Source organism: Mustela nivalis (assembly GCF_964662115.1).
Source record: "Mustela nivalis genome assembly, chromosome: 17".
Taxonomy (NCBI): domain Eukaryota; kingdom Metazoa; phylum Chordata; class Mammalia; order Carnivora; family Mustelidae; genus Mustela; species Mustela nivalis.
The window spans coordinates 29,561,273-29,576,685 of NC_139036.1; the positions used below are offsets into that span (position 1 = coordinate 29,561,273).

A 15,413-nucleotide genomic window follows, 5' to 3' on the forward strand; every position below is an offset into this window, starting at 1 on the left:
TGTCAACTCGCTTGGGCTGGAATGGAGCATGAAACTCAGAACTGTGGTGCCATGGCTCCAACACAACACATGACAAGACTGTCTGATGCCTGTATCTGTGCTGTCAGATGGCAGAAGTACTTCCCATTCCACCTCCCCTGGCCCTTCACACCATCTGAGTGCCACCAGGTAGCTTCCCAAGGGACCCTCGCCAGACTGGCATGGACTTCTGACCCCCAGAGAAACCCTCACACTTCCAACCCACAAAGGTTCTTTCTCCCAGGGTGCTCCCCACAGAACCTCCCTGGGACAGTGTGAGGAGGAGAAAAATGAACTGTCAGATACGGTTCAGGTCAGCAAGGAAAGGGGTCCCTAAACCCTGCCCCTCGATTTTATGTTCAAAACAAGGCCAGATCTGCCCTTTCCCTCCAATTCCCCAGAGACTGCTGCCCTCAGCATCAGTCCTTGTATTGTACAGGCTCAGAGAAGACAATCCTAGTGAAAACAAAATAAATACCTTTTTCTCATGATCTGGGACCCAGATGGGGCTGGGTCCATCCCTCTGCCCCCAGACAGGGCTACACTTGAACCACAGTGTAAAACCATCACTTTGAAGATCTATCAAGAAAACAACATTCTGGAAAATAGCGAAGACATGGCAGACAATCTTTGGAAGTGACTTCACGGGGGACCCATCCCCTTAGCCTCCACCAACGCCCACTGCCCAGGTTCCTCTCCCACAGGTGGAACACTCTTCACAGCTGTAGCTGTATTTTACTGGGGAGATTATCTGACTGTTGTCTGTATCTTATACTCTCAAAGATCAAATATTATTTACTGAATAAATGAACTTCTTTGGACCCTGGGCACTGCACGACCTTGATTTCTCTTTAACTGCTACTCCCCAGGGCACAGCTGGGGCCCCAATTAGTTACAAACCATCCATCCCCAATCTGCCAATACAATTCTGTTGTTCAGCTGTCAGCATGCCTTTGGCGTCCTCACTTTAATCTCCCAATTCAAATAAATCCAAAACTCTAGACTCTGACATCTGTGGCTGGGCTCCCCGCCTCTGACCAATTGGAATTTGGAAACTGAACTTAAAACTCAAACGAGAGGGGGAGGCAGAAGCACTTTCAAAGGGAGGCCTGTATGTCTAAAGTCCCAAGCTTCACCAGCTCAAAGATGGATGTATACTGTCCTAAGAATTTTTTTTCAGATTTTATTTATTTATTTGACAGAGAGAGAGAGAGAGAGAGATCACAAGTGGGCGGAGAGGCAGGCAGAGAGAGAGGAGGAAGCAGGCTCCCTGCTGAGCAGAGAGCCTGATGCAGGGCTTGATCCCCAGGAGCCTGAGATCAGAGGTCAGAGGCCTCTGATGAGCCAAAGGCAGAGGCTTAACCCACTGAGCCATCCAGGTGCCCCTGTCCTAAGAATTATTAAACTGCCATCTAGTATTGTTGCCATCTACTAAAGAAGAGGAAGAGGAGGAGGATGGGAGAGAGAACGACTGATTCTAGAGCAGCTTTCTAGATTTCTCCTGTTATGGGAATGGCAGACAGATGTTAGGAAGAATGAGAACTACTTTTCCTTTCAGGCCTGGCACATCAAGGGGTGCCATGGATGCTGCCAGTGCAGCTTTTCATATAATTCAAGAAACATCCACAAAGCTGGTTGTTTATGGTTAAGTCCCTGCCACCCCCATCCCGGTTGTGAGCCATTCCTGGCCCAAGACCAGTTCTGGTTAATCATCCTTCCAACCCAGGCCAAAGCCTGGCTTACAGTAAGAGCTCAGACTCCTTGGTTGAAGGAATGTAGGAAGTGAGGGGAGGAGGTAAGAGGAGTAGTCATCTGCTGTCAGTAAGGCTCCAGGACTCTACAGTTTATAATAATAATTTCCTGGGGCACCTGGGTGGCTCAGCTGGTTAAAGCCTCTGCCTTCAGCTCAGGTCATGATCCCAGGGTCCTGGGATCGAGCCCCATATCTGCTCAGCAGAGAGCCTGCTTCCTCATCTCTCCAGAGAGGCAGGAATTACTATGATTACTCTTGTTTGAAAAGTGAGGAAAAAGTTCAAGAAATTAAACATTTCGCCCAAGATCACTCCACTAGAAAGTACCAGGACCAGGATTTGAATCCTTGGACAAACCTCTACCTCTACCCCACATGGATCCTTCAACCCAGATGAGCTAGGGAAGATGGGCGTCATTGGTCCTTAAGCCCTTATTAGAGCAACAAGAAGAACACCTTCCAGAGGAAGACCAAGTGCTCTTAGAACATCTTCAAACTCTCAGAGCTGGCTCACCGCTTCAACTTTTAATTACAGAAATACGAGAAAACAAATGAGGGAAGGGAATAACCTCAACCAGAAAGCAGGACAACAGATCAGGCACAAGAAAAAAACCAGTTATAAGTTTCTGTCATATCTTCCTGCTAAGGAATTTTTAGCTTTAAGGCAGCAGTCATACATAGGGATCATTTGTTTCCTTTAGGATTTGAGGGGGAAAAAGAAAGAATCATGTAAGGAAAACTAACCAAATGCCCTATTTAATTTGCATTTATACACAGTACACATGCTTATACCATTAATACAACAAATACTGAAAGAGAATTCATTTCTACTTTACAGTCCATTTGGCTGTGGATCAATTTAGGGAGGGACCCCCCAAGAGACAAAAGACCAAAGCAGTAAAAGAAGAGATAAACAGGAGGCAAACATAATGGATGACACATGCAGGAGATACAAACAAGGAAAGGAAAGGAAGTGGCAAAATACAGTAAGGGGAAGGAGGCCAAAGGTCAAAGATGCTGCGTAGATGGTTTCTGCTAAGAAGATCAACTACCTCCGTTATTCCCAGGCCTCAGACATGTAGGGGTGACGACATCAGAAAAAAACTTGGGGGGCGCCTGGGTGGCTCAGTGGGTTAAAGCCTCTGCTTTCGGCTCGGGTCATGGTCTCGGGGTCCTGGGATAGAGCCCCGCGTCAGGCTCTCTGCTCTGTGGGGAACCTGCTTTCCTTCCTCTCTCTCTGCCTACTTGTAATCTCTGTCTGTCAAATTAATTAAAAAAAAAAAAAAAAGGAAAAAACGGGAAAACTGTAGGGGCACTATTATTTGCTTGCTTTTATTAGATTCCCTAGCTGAAAATTCTCATTTTGTAGGCCTGTGGTTGGACCAGAAATTCTTATGGCAGCCAGGTTTGGGAATCTCCAGGGATAGTCCCATTTTTGAGGATGTCTATTATCTATGTCAACTAACCATTGTTCACAGACTTCTGTGAATGGAAGCCAACAGTCCATTTCCATGGAGTTACTCTAAACTGTAGCAATAGTGCGGTGTCTGGCTGGCTCAGTAGAGCATGGGACTCTTGGTCTCAGGGTTGTGGGTTCGAGCCCCATGCTGGGTGTAAAGACTGCTAAAAAAATAAACTTTGGGGGAATAAGTAAACTGTAGCAATAGCAGCCCAAGCAAAATCCCAATGTTCTCTTTCAAACACCTCATGTGCCTACTGAACATTCACCTACATTACCTTTTATGTTCATACCCCTGTGCCTTTGCACACACTGTTCCCCCTGGGAGCGTTTCTGCATGTTTAAATCCTCATCATTCTTCACACCTCCATCTCTGAACGCCCACCCTTCTTTCTGTAGCTCCATAATGACTTTAAGCTTTTTGTACCTTATACTCTAGTTATTGACACATATGCCTTAATCACTCCTCCTTGAGTGTATGCTCTTAGGGGCAGGGGCCATAGCTTATCCCATCTTCATCTCCCAAAGGTCTTATGTTATCTGTTGAATTGTTATTAGCTAGGAAAATAAAGCAAAACCAAGGTTCATTTTCAGCCCTAGGCCAGAGGTTCCTCTTCTAAGCAGCCCAAAATAGGAATCAAAATTTTACTGACTCAGGCAGGATATGCTCCAAGCCTATCCTCTCTTGCCCCAGGTACTCACAACCGAAAACAGCAGGGAAAACAAAACAAATCATTGGTAAGGTCAGTATTTCCTATTATTAAATTTCTTATCAGATAAAAAATAATGCCACTTCTGTTTATGACAAGACCCTGTTTCAGCCTTAGTGACACCCATTGGCCATCTGGAAATCAAGCCTTCCTTCCCTAATAAGAAATAGACAAGGGAACTCCAGACACTAGAGACAAATTTCATTCTGAGCTGGCAATCTAGTTTCAGATCAAAACCACCAACTCTGGACATACCACATTCTCAAGACCACAGGGGAAGGTTGTAGCTCAGGAAACAGGAGTGCACAGGGCTGTTGACCCAACCAAGAATGTGAGTGGCAGTGTTGTTACCTCATAGGCAGAATATTCCTTTGCCTCATCACAGAAAGGAGGTAGGCTTTACCTAGGATCAGGATATTATGGGTTATCTGGAGGTTTATTCAGGAGATGACATTCTTCAAGAACATACAGGAATAGAAAAGAATCTGGGCCTGGAAATGAAAGGTATGGTTTACAGTCTCTGTTTTGCCTTAATTAGCTCTGTCTTAACCAAGTCCTTTTTGCCTACTTGAGCCTCAATGTTTGTATCTCTAAAATGTAAAATCTGAAATGATTTTAATACCCAAAGCAGCAGCTCTCCAATTAAAAAAAGAATGATAAATCACTAACTTGAAATTAGAGAAAATACAAATTACAAGGAAAAAATTAGGATGAGGGGCCCTAAAGTTACTGAAGTCAGGCCACAGATTTGGCTCTGTGCTTCCTGGCACCCAAAGCAAAAAAGAGAAACATGATCAGTTATACATTCCCAATTGTCCACAGAGAAATATTATGCCCATTCCTCAGGAAAGGAAAAGCTTTTTCTGGCACTTGCCCCTGAATGAAATTTCTCCTATTAACTATTTAAAGGGGATACTAAGTGAAACTGTAGCTTAAAGGAGCAGCAACACCATCCCTTTTGAGAAATATACTAGAGTTATAAAGCTGTTTAGGACTGTGTCCCTCCATGAAAGCAAAGGGCAGGACACCGAAGTTCATCTCAGTGAAAATAATTCTGGAGGGACTGAGGTAATATGGGCCAAATACGCAGCTTTCAGTCAGCCTAGTTTAATCGAAGGATAAACTAAGAATGGCCAGAGGAACAGGAAGACGACATGTCCTTCCAAAAACTTCCATGACTTCTTTCACATAGGTGTTATCAAAATTTGGGCAGCAATTTGTGATTAGAGGATTCCTAACTTCCACTCTAGTCTTGATAGATCTCTGTGACATGCTGCGTCTTCATTTACTGGCACTAACTTAAGATCTGGTGGTTTTCTCCCTCTTAACTGCACACTCCCAAATCAATGGGTTGGGAATTCCTGCCAAAGAGAGGAGGGAAATCTAACTATGAGTGTTATTATTAAAAGCTAACAGCAGGGAGCCTGGATGGCTCAGTCAGTTAAGTGTGGGGCTCTTGGTTTCAGCTAAGGTCATGATCTCAGGGTCATGAGATGAAAACCCAAGTCAGGCTGAACACGTGGGCCAAAGTGGGCTTGAGATTCTCTCCCTCTGCCCCTCTCCCCCTCCAGATTGCACGCACACGTGCTTTCTCTTTAAAATAAATAAATAAAAGCTAACAGCAAGTGGTTATGTGCCAGGCTCTGTGCCTGGTTTCCTATACATCCCCTCATTTTGTCTTATCAATTCTGTGAGACAATAACTATTATTAGTCCTATTTTACAAATAAAGAACAGAGATTTAGAGATTTTTAGCAAATTGCCCAAGATCACAAAGCTAATTATCCAGGTCTTTTTGGTTCCAAAGCCCGGGTTCTTAGCCCTACTTAATAGTGCCTCGTATTAACGAAATGTTATTACTCGTAGAAATGCTTGTTTGTCAGGAAAAGTGAAAACAAAATAAAGCTACTGGGGGAGGCGGGGGCTGTTTATTGACACAACAAAATGACAACGGAACTTCTAGAGACCTATTAAATAAAAAGTGTAAAAGGGTGAAAAATATTGTGAAAAGCGGAAATCCTGAAATAAATTCCAAGGGAACACTATCACACCCCAGGAAAAGGGAGAGAAAAATTCTTTTCCTCTTCTCCTCTTGAAAATGAAAGTATTATTTCCTACTCTTAGAGACTCAAAACCTTGACTCTCTTTATTCATTCATTCCCCTGATGGGTAGATACTTATCCAGAGCTACCGGACCGCCAGGTAAAGTCAGCAGTGAGACAGAAGCATCTAGCCATCAAGCAGATAATGTATTTCCAGATGGTATTAAAGTCCCTTGAAAAAAAAAACAAAATTAAGGGGATTAAGAGGGGCAGGGACAGGAGCTGTTGTTCTAGATAACTGATCTGAGAGAGGCTCTCCCGAAACCCAAGAGCCAATCACGTAAAAATTTATAGAGAATTGCATTCTGGAAAGAATAACTACCAGTAGAAAAGCCCAATGACAAAAACAAACCTTTAACATTTTAGAAACCAGAGGAAAGCTGGCACACACGGACCTGATAAGGACCTGTAGAGATGAGGGGAAAGAGGCTGGAGGAAGGAGACAAGATGTACAATGCCCACAGGGAAGGGAGTTAGATTATAAGAAGCCCCTGGAAAACTTTAACCAGGGGAATAGCATAATCTGATTTTATTTTAAACCCTCCAGGGCCTCTATTCCCAAATCTCAGGAAAATTCGGGTAGGTGTGGTCCTTTAAAGATGCATGTCTCATCTTTTGTTAAAGAAAAGATCATTAAAAACCATCAACTCTAACAAAATACCATTAGCCCGCAGGCCCTGGCTTTCCAAAACTGGGAGGCTCAAGTTTAAAAAAGATTACTCCCTTTCCACAGTTTTTAGACCCCTTCAGGCTAGGGGAATGTAACAGAGCACCTAGTGGTTTGCTGATGGACCCTAGGGAAATGCCAAGATAACTGACAAAGGAAACTGACACTTATCCTCCATTTGAGTACTACCTGGACATCTCTTCCCTCTCCTTTTCTATACTAGGACATCCTATCCTCTGCCATCCATTTGTTGCTTTCTTCTTTATTACAGGCTCAAAAACAGACATCCTAAATGTGAGTAGTTTGACCATATTGAACATCATTCATTTCAACAATACTACAGTTAATATTCCCATATTAAGCATACCGTTGGCAGGAAGGACCACTGTTGAATTTGAACTGGGACAGAGTTCTATTTGAAGCTAAATGCAGCTTTGATTAATTCAAGGAAATTTCTTTTACCAACATGTTAGAAGGAAAACTTCTAACACAGGGATGCATCAGGTGTGGGTATGTTTGTGTCTGAAGGTAGAGATAGAGGTAACAAGATTCACCTGCACATAGGAGCCAAGATGTCATCACAGGAACAAACCAGGGCTGAGGTAGGCAAGGAGGTCAGGGAAATGCTTATTAACAACTCATCTCATTAACAACTTATGCTAATATCATTAACAACTGTTGACAAACCCCTGACTCCCTCATACTCCCAAACAAAATCAACAGCCTGCCTGCCCTTCCCCCAGGCCTCATGGCTTGGAATACCCAGCTATTAAACAACACTGACATTTTCTACAGGCCAATTGTTAATACCCCAGGCATAATAACTATGTCACTGCCTCAAAACTATCTGATTTTTCACTGTTATTATTAATGATTTTAATAATCTATGAATAGTACAGCATACTCATCACCACTACTCACTACCCCAATCCCACATACCTAGAAACATCCAGCCATACAGAACACCAAACAGCAGTCTTCAAATGGACTGAGCAGGGTGGTGTGGGAGGGATGTGGGGTTCCTACGGCCAAGGCTTCACAGCAACTAAAAGCAAACACACTCTTGGACTTTTCAAAGCCTAGGCTAGTGTGACCAGCAGATGAGTGATCTTGAGTTTGCAGAGAATAGGTTACATACGTGACTAAGGCTTTGCATGCTTCATATCCAGTTAATAATGCCTTTCATTGTTCATTGCCCCCAATTTCCCATTAGATCTGGGTTTCTCATTGACCAACTGCATCACAGTGTCATGGTCCACTTTATAAAAATGCACCCCACTGAGAATAAACATCTCCAGAGTTGACCCACAGACTGCATTTTTAAACACTTTTCAGGTCATCTTTGTGCACATTCAAGTTTGAGGACCTCTGTCCTAAGAAAGCAATGCTTCTTTAACAGTGGGTCATCACCCATTCACCCATTTGGTAAAGAAATCAAATTAACAGGCCATGACCAGCAGTTGGGTTTTTTGTTTGTTTTTTAATGGAGGGGGAAAAAATAGCACACTGCAGGTAGCAAGAACATTTGTTTCCTGGAACTTATCACAGTTGTGGACCTCAGTGCAGTGATGTAAAAGGTATTCCTTACTTTGGATCCCAAAGTTTGAAACCACTCTCCTTGAGGGCAGAAGGAAAATGGTACCCTTGTACATGATGTTTATTTCCCATTTTCCACCCCTAACTTCAAGTTTTTTTATTTTAGTTCAAGCACAGATCCCAAGACAGATCCCAGAAATTCTATTATCAAATCCTAAACCATTAAGGTAAATAAGTTAAGGAGAGTATGAGCCCCAAAGCCCCCACTCTTGCCTGAGACCCTTACCATGAAGCTGGGGATAAGGGATGGTGCCAAAGGGAAGCTAGCACAACTCTCCTCAGGCTGGACCTGTTCCTTGGTAAAGAACTTATAGCCACTCAGATCACAGCTCAGAGGAATTAAAAGGTTCCTCATCAGGAGCAATACTCACCCTTAGTCTAAGTGCTAAGGAAATGGGAGGAATAGAACTCAAATTCGGCCCATCTTTGCATCCTGTGGCCATGAAGTCAAAGGAAAGCTAGGGAGTAGTCATCCAAGCCCACTCATTACAAGCCCCGGATTTCTCACAACCAGGAGAGTACGGAGGAGCATCAAGCACGTGAGATCAAGTCCCTCCCCAGAGCCAGTGAGTGACAGGAGTTACCTCTGGCAAGTCACTTAATTTCTAACCCCAAGCTCCTTGCTCTGCCCACGTTCAGTCACCAAATGGGATACAGGGAAGCAGACAACCTCCCTGCTTGTCCAACGCTCTAGGACAGGGAACCCCATCTTGCTGGACCAAAAGAGAACAGAGGAATGGCAAAGAATAGATAAATAGCTAGAAGTCTTGTTAGCCCTTAGATTCACCAAAAGCAAGGACTCACTTAAAAGAGCCTTGTTAACCCCAAGACAGCAAACTGACAAGAAGGCCAAAAAGCAAAAACCCCAGCAAACTCAGGTGCAGTTTCGTGTGCCGCTCATGGCGGTGGGACTATGGGAGGGTCTGCTAACTTGCAACAGAAACAAACGGAGGACACTCACTCGCTTGGCTTTTTAAGTGTTTGTAAGCTGAGAGTAAAGTCAGAGGTGGCAGTCTCCTGGGCTTCGTCCAAAAGAACAGGTGGCTGCCCCAACCCCCAACTTGAGTCAAGACATCCAGAGGAGGTCAGCGGCCAAGGAGGGTGAACTTAAAGCAGTGAGAGGTCTGGGCTGCCCCTCTGCGCCAGTTCCTGGGAGGTACTCGCTGGAGAGGCCCCTACATTCCATCGGGCAGGAGAGAACTCGGCGCCCACCCCCTTGGCAAGGGCGGTGGGGAGGCTCCGGGAAGCGGCCAGGCAGGAACTCGGCTGCGGTTACCTCGGCCCAGGGCCGGCCAAGCGCTCCTGGGAGTTTCGTGGGCTGCCAGTCCCCCACAGGCTGGGGGCGGCGGCCTCGAACCCAGTGTCTCCAGCGGAGGCCCAGCGTCACCGGGGACAGAAAACGCCCGAAGCACCCCTCCCGACCCCCACGGAGCCCGAACCCGCAGAAACTATGCTGAGAAGCAGCAGCTACCCGGTGTCCAAGTCCCATCCGCCAAAGCACGCACCCTAGACTTGCCCAGCTCCTCGCACAAGTCCCCGACCCCGACCCGGGAACCCGCGCCGCCACGGGTCCCTCCGCAGCCAGCCGCCCGGCCGGCAGTGTTTGTAAACAAACCGGTCACGTGGCCCTGGCGGCCCGCTTCCCGCCCGGCGCGCCCGCGGCCCCCACGGGGACCCCACGCCGAACCCCGCCTCGGCGGCGCAGCGCAGGGGGCGCCGCGCGCTCCGCCCGGACCCGGCCGGAGGGGCTACGGGACCGGAGCCCGGCGCCGGGTACGAGGCGTCCGCGCTGACAGCGCGCCCCACGCCCACGCGCGCCCGGCCCGCGCCGCGCGCCAGGTCTGCTTACCGGGCAGCAGGCTGCCCCGTCCGGCCAGCGCTGGGCTCGGCTCCGCCGGGGTGCGCAGCAGCGAAGGACCGCCCGGCTGGCTCCCGGGCTCCGGGCGCGCTCTTAAAGCCACAGTCTCCGCCACTGCCGCCGCCGCCACTCCGCATCCCTCCCGGTCGGGGCCGGGGGCTGCCCTGTGACGGACGCGCCCCCGCGCCTATCCCCTCGCCTCAGCACCTAGCAACACGCCGCGGGTTGGCTCGGCTCGGCCGCAGCCCATCCGCCCCAAGCCAATCAGCGAAGGACGGAACTCCGCCCCCCGCTTCCCCAACCTCCCACCCCCCACCCCTCTGTCCTGGGCCGGCTGGGGTGCGGGGAGTGCTTCCAGAGCCCCGTCTGGCCCGCCGCGGCTCCGCGGGCGAAGCTTGGCTAAGCAGGGCCACCGGCTGAAGGAACAGAGAGACAGAGTGATGAGGATGGTTGGCTTTCAGTGCTTGGGAAGAGACCGTTTATTTGCGTTTTGGTTTTGTCCCCAGGTCAAGGCTGGGATTTCTGGAACCTAGGGTGAGGAGTGGGGAGGCTGTATAGTACTTAGACTTGTAGGGCCAAATCAGCAACTCCCTCCTTACACCTTAGCCATTTCTAACTCAGAGCCTAAGTTACCTGAAGAGGGCCTCAGGACCCCGGCCAGCTGAATTTAGTAAGATAATACCAAACCAGCCCAGGCCCTAGTCCAAAGCAAGGCATTTCTCCACTTCTCTGTGTTCTGCCAGTAATTTCAGAGAGTAAGAGTAGGAAAGATGTGGTGGGGGAATTGGAAGGGCCCCAGCCCCCTATTGCTGCTGATTTTCCAAAGCTTTTGCAGGGAAATGCGGATGGTTAGTCTAGAGAAGTAAGATGGTCAGTGACCAGAGGGGAGAAGCCCACGTTCTGGATCAGTGCTTTTCAAGGAAGAGAAGGTTAAAAAATAAGCCCAGGCAGTCAGGAAATCCAGGAAGGCACCAGGTGGGTGGAGTGGGGTAGTCTCCCTGCAGGAAAACAGGTCAATTTGAGAAAGAATGCTGGCAGGGGTGAGGGGAAGAGAGGATCCTAGCCTTTTCAAGTCACCACCAAGGTTCTGCAGTTCCTCAGAGAGCGGTAAGAAACCCCATGTTTTACTGAACAGCTCTCAGGATGTGAGATGCCCCTGGAGGTACAGCTGACTCCACCTCCTTCCATATGCCAGTTTGCACATAAACTGAGAATGTTACTGGAGTAGACCCCCATGTGGCTCCAACTTCACCTGCAGCTCTAGCCAGCTGTGTTTAAACTAGATCTGATTCAGTTACTATGCATTGCATTCACATCGGATTCAGTTAATATACCTTGCCTGGTTGGATGTGAATCCAGTCCTAATGTCAGTAAAATGTTTGTATAAACAACAAAAGTGCCTCAACTTCATTCGTTACTTATGTATCAGACTCAAATTTGCAATCCGGGCGTAAGCAGGAGCGCCAAGTCACTGTCACTGTTCGCATTTGACAAACTTGGAAAGAAAGGTTTAACATTCCTTTCTCTGAAATGTGATGAACTCTTTTTTTAGAGGATCAAGAGGTTGACATCTATCTAGCTCTGATGTGCCTTCTGGGCAAATTTCTTTGTCTCTCTAGGTCTTCATTTTAACAGTTGAAAACGAAGATTGAGATAGCATGACTTCTAAAGTCCTTTCCCCTCCAAAATTCTAAGGAAGGCCAGGAAGTGAAACTTGTTACAACATTTCAGCAATATTCTCCTAGTGAATATTTGTGTTGCCAGATCAACACTCCCCAACGGTAAATGCTGCATTAGTTTAACACCCTAGGATACCTGGATGTTATGTAACAAGATTGGTGGCTACTGTTTCTGTTTAAATAAAAGATAATGTTAGCTAAGGAGGACAAGTCTGGTGCAGTGGTTCAGAGGGAGATCTGAGGACCCCTGCTGGCCTGCAGTGTGTATGCAGGAGACTGGAGAAGGGAATAGGACAGTAGGACCAGGAGACAATAGAACCAGCCAGCCAGCCAACGACAACAAAAAAATTTAATAAGCCTGATCATGCCTACTCCCAGTCAAAGAGCCAAGTATGGTGAATTGTTAAGCATGAAGGTAGAAGTGGAACAAAGTAGTAGAAGCAACTTCTGTCTCCCTGAAAGCAAGCATCTCTAATTGCCCCTGAGTACATACATTCTTAGTGCCTATTACGTGCAAAATTTCCTACCTGCATGGTAGTATTCTGAAGAATTAACATTAACATTCCTTTCTCTGAAATGTGATGAACTCTTTAGAGGATCAAGAGGTTGACTTTTATCTAGCTCTGATGTGCCTTCTGGGCAAATTTCTTTGTCTCTCTAGGTCTTCATTTTTACAGTTGAAAACGAAGATTGAGATAGCATGATTTCTCTGAGGAGAGAAGCTGGGACCAATGGAGAGTGTGTGAGAACTGACAGATATTTATCCTGTAGGGCAAAAATTGAGATGGAGAGAATATAGGGAAAGACATAAATTTGTTCAAATTTAGCCAGAGAGGTTTTTTTGTTTGTTTATTTGTTTAAAAAACAACAGCAACAACAACAACCCTTATTGGTAAAAGTTTGAGAGGTTCCTGGCCTCACAGACAGGTCATTAGTCTGGCTTTGTTAGTGGCCCAGTCCACTTGTCTCCTCTGTGTGAGGCCAAAGTCATTCCCAACGCCGAACAGTCATTCTTTTCCAGCATCTTCTCTCCTACCCCATGTTCCCACCGTTGCCACATGCACATCATAGAATCTGATATGTTTACATCTTCCTTTCCCTCACCCCCACACCATCCATCAGCAGGTCTTGTCAGCTCTACTTAAATGTATATTTGCCCTGAACACATCTGTCTCTGCGGCTGTCACCTGATTGGTGCCACCAACATCCCTTGCCTGGAGTAAGCAACAGCCTCCCAACTGATCTCCCTGCTTCCGATCCATTCTCTACACAACACCAAATGGTACTTTTTCAGAACAAACCCCTTATGATGACCCGTAAGGCCCTACTAACCAGGTCTGCCAACCTCCAGGTCTTCCCCTATAGCTCCTTTGCTCATGCTAGTCCAGTCAAGGGGACTCCCTTTCTTTTCCTCAAATACACCAGGCCTAGGCCTGTTACAGTACTTTTATTTGCTGTTCCCTCCACCTGAAACACTTTGCCCCAGAAGACCGCCTCCTTGCCGCTTGGTTCCAGGTCAAATGCCTCCTCCAGAGAGTCCCCCGTCCTTACTACACAATCTTCATGCCTCCCCCCCCCCCCGTCAAGGTACTCGCTATCACATCTCCCACCTTATTTTCATCCTAACACATATCACTCTCTGAAATTACTGTATACACTTATTTATTTGTTTTCTGTTTCTGTCCCATCCAGCTCTCAAGTGTCAACTATATGAGAGCATCAGGGACCTCGTCTATATTGCTTCCTGTTGTTTTCCCTGCGCCAAGAGGATCTGACATTCAACCAATATTTGTTTGTTCAATAAATAACTGAACAAATAAATAAATAGGCCTACTGCCTCACACCCTTGACACCACAGTTTCCTTCACTGGGAACGTTATTCTCTCCTTAACCCCCCGACCTTCCCCCACCGCTTCTTCCTCTCATCATTCTATCTCAAAGCCTTTTGCTGAATGACTCAGGCCAAAAATCAGGTCAAATGTCACTTCTTTGGAGAGTTTCCCTTAACCTCCCTGGAAAAATTAATTTTTTTTCTCCTCAGTACCCTCATAGTACTTTATCTGTAGTCCTATTATATCACTCAGTGGTCATTATCCATCCTCCTGTCAGTCCCTCCTGGGCTGGAACCTTATCGGATGTCTTTGTGTTTTCAGCAGCTGACACTTGGCAGGCCCCTTCTCAAGGTTTGTATCTGAATTGAATCCAGTAGGGATCCAAACGGAAGCAGATTGGGTCTGTCCTCAGAGTATACTGATCTACAGATAGCAGTCTTACTTTGCAGTATGACATTAAACCTGAAACTTGAAGGATATTCTATATTAAAAGGGCAGCCTGCATTTTAAAATCACAGTGCAACAGAAAGTTCCTGGAGGCTAAAGGCTATAGGCTCTCACACCACCATATCACCTGGGAAATAGTCCCTACTGCCTGGGTGAGGTGGGGAAGTTACTCCTCCTGCGCTTTATTGTCCCCCCTCCTCCCCCAACAAGTAAAATCCCATGACATTACATCACAGAGGAGGGCCTGGTGCCATCCTCCTGTGGACAGAGCTTGGTAACAGTGCTTTGTTTCTTTATGTACAATAAATGCTTTCTCTGATCCTTGTCCAAGTCCCTCATTTTCAGTCATGAAAGTGACTGATTAAATGCTTTTGAGACTGTAAATGGGTTAAGTGTTGTACCTAAGTCCTCCTGAACATACTCCAACAAAAAAGCTGCCATCATTTAGTGAGTATGTATTGTGCACTGAGCAGTTTCTAGTCTATCTAGTTGTATTTAATCTTCAAAGCAACCTGGAAGATAGCTAATTTCTTCTCTCTCACTCTTTAAAGCTGATCTTATGGAATTTGAGCCCTGATCTATCTAGCTTCAAAGTCCATTCACTTTCTTTCTTCTACACCAACAAAGAATAAAAATGCTTCTCTCCTCTCCAAATATCTTAGTCACCTTTACAAGGAAACTCATCTGAACATCAAACTACCGACAAAGCAAAATCCTATGCCAAGCTAAAGGGCCTGGAAACAGGAGTTGGAGGGGCATAACACTTCCATCTTAAAAACAACAGGAACAATAATATTTATCTTATTCTTCCTATGTTCTAGGAGCTAGTAGAGACACTTTACATGCCTTGTTTCATGTAATCCAATCTTCACAACAAGGTACCACAGTTCTCTATACCTTAAGCACGGATCAAAATCCAAAAAGCTCTGAAAATCAAAAAGGGAGTTCGGCAGAGCTCACATGGAACAATAACAGAACTCTAGTATTCAATAAGTAAAATCTGTAGGGTAAAAAAACAACTTGACAGGATACAAGCAATTATATTTTTCTTCCTTTATTTTCATAAGCTACTAATAGCGCTCTCATAGAGCTTCTTTTCATTCCCAGTCCTTCCCACATGGACTCGTCTCAGTATTTGTCTAATCAATCAGTTGTATCTCCCAATTGGTTACAATACTGTTGAGGATGTCTCTCTCTTGTACAATTTTTAACTTTCAACAAACTAATATAATAAATCATGGAAAATTTTTCCATGCTCCACTTTTCAAGAAAAAAAAATTTTGATGCAGCTCATTT

General features: G+C 45.9%; 1 protein-coding gene and 1 long non-coding RNA gene across 9 annotated transcripts in view; one reads left to right on the top strand and one right to left on the bottom strand.

Annotated features, from left to right (window-relative positions):
• The window catches only part of YPEL2 (yippee like 2), a 65,436-nt gene extending 55,020 nt beyond the window's left edge, over positions 1 to 10,416 (bottom strand). Inside the window, exon 1 of the mRNA XM_082705957.1 lies at positions 10,151 to 10,416. The gene's annotated coding sequence lies outside the window, so the exon portion shown is untranslated. The remainder of the gene's footprint in view (positions 1 to 10,150) is intronic.
• An 85-nt stretch (positions 10,417 to 10,501) lies between these two features.
• The window catches only part of LOC309851133, a 124,224-nt gene continuing 119,312 nt past the window's right edge, over positions 10,502 to 15,413 (top strand). For 2 of the 8 annotated variants that reach the window (XR_014304634.1, XR_014304635.1), the window contains exon 1: positions 10,502 to 11,266. This is a non-coding gene — a long non-coding RNA (uncharacterized lncRNA). The remainder of the gene's footprint in view (positions 11,267 to 15,413) is intronic. The other 6 variants (XR_014304636.1, XR_014304637.1, XR_014304638.1 and 3 more) reach the window with 4 other exon arrangements.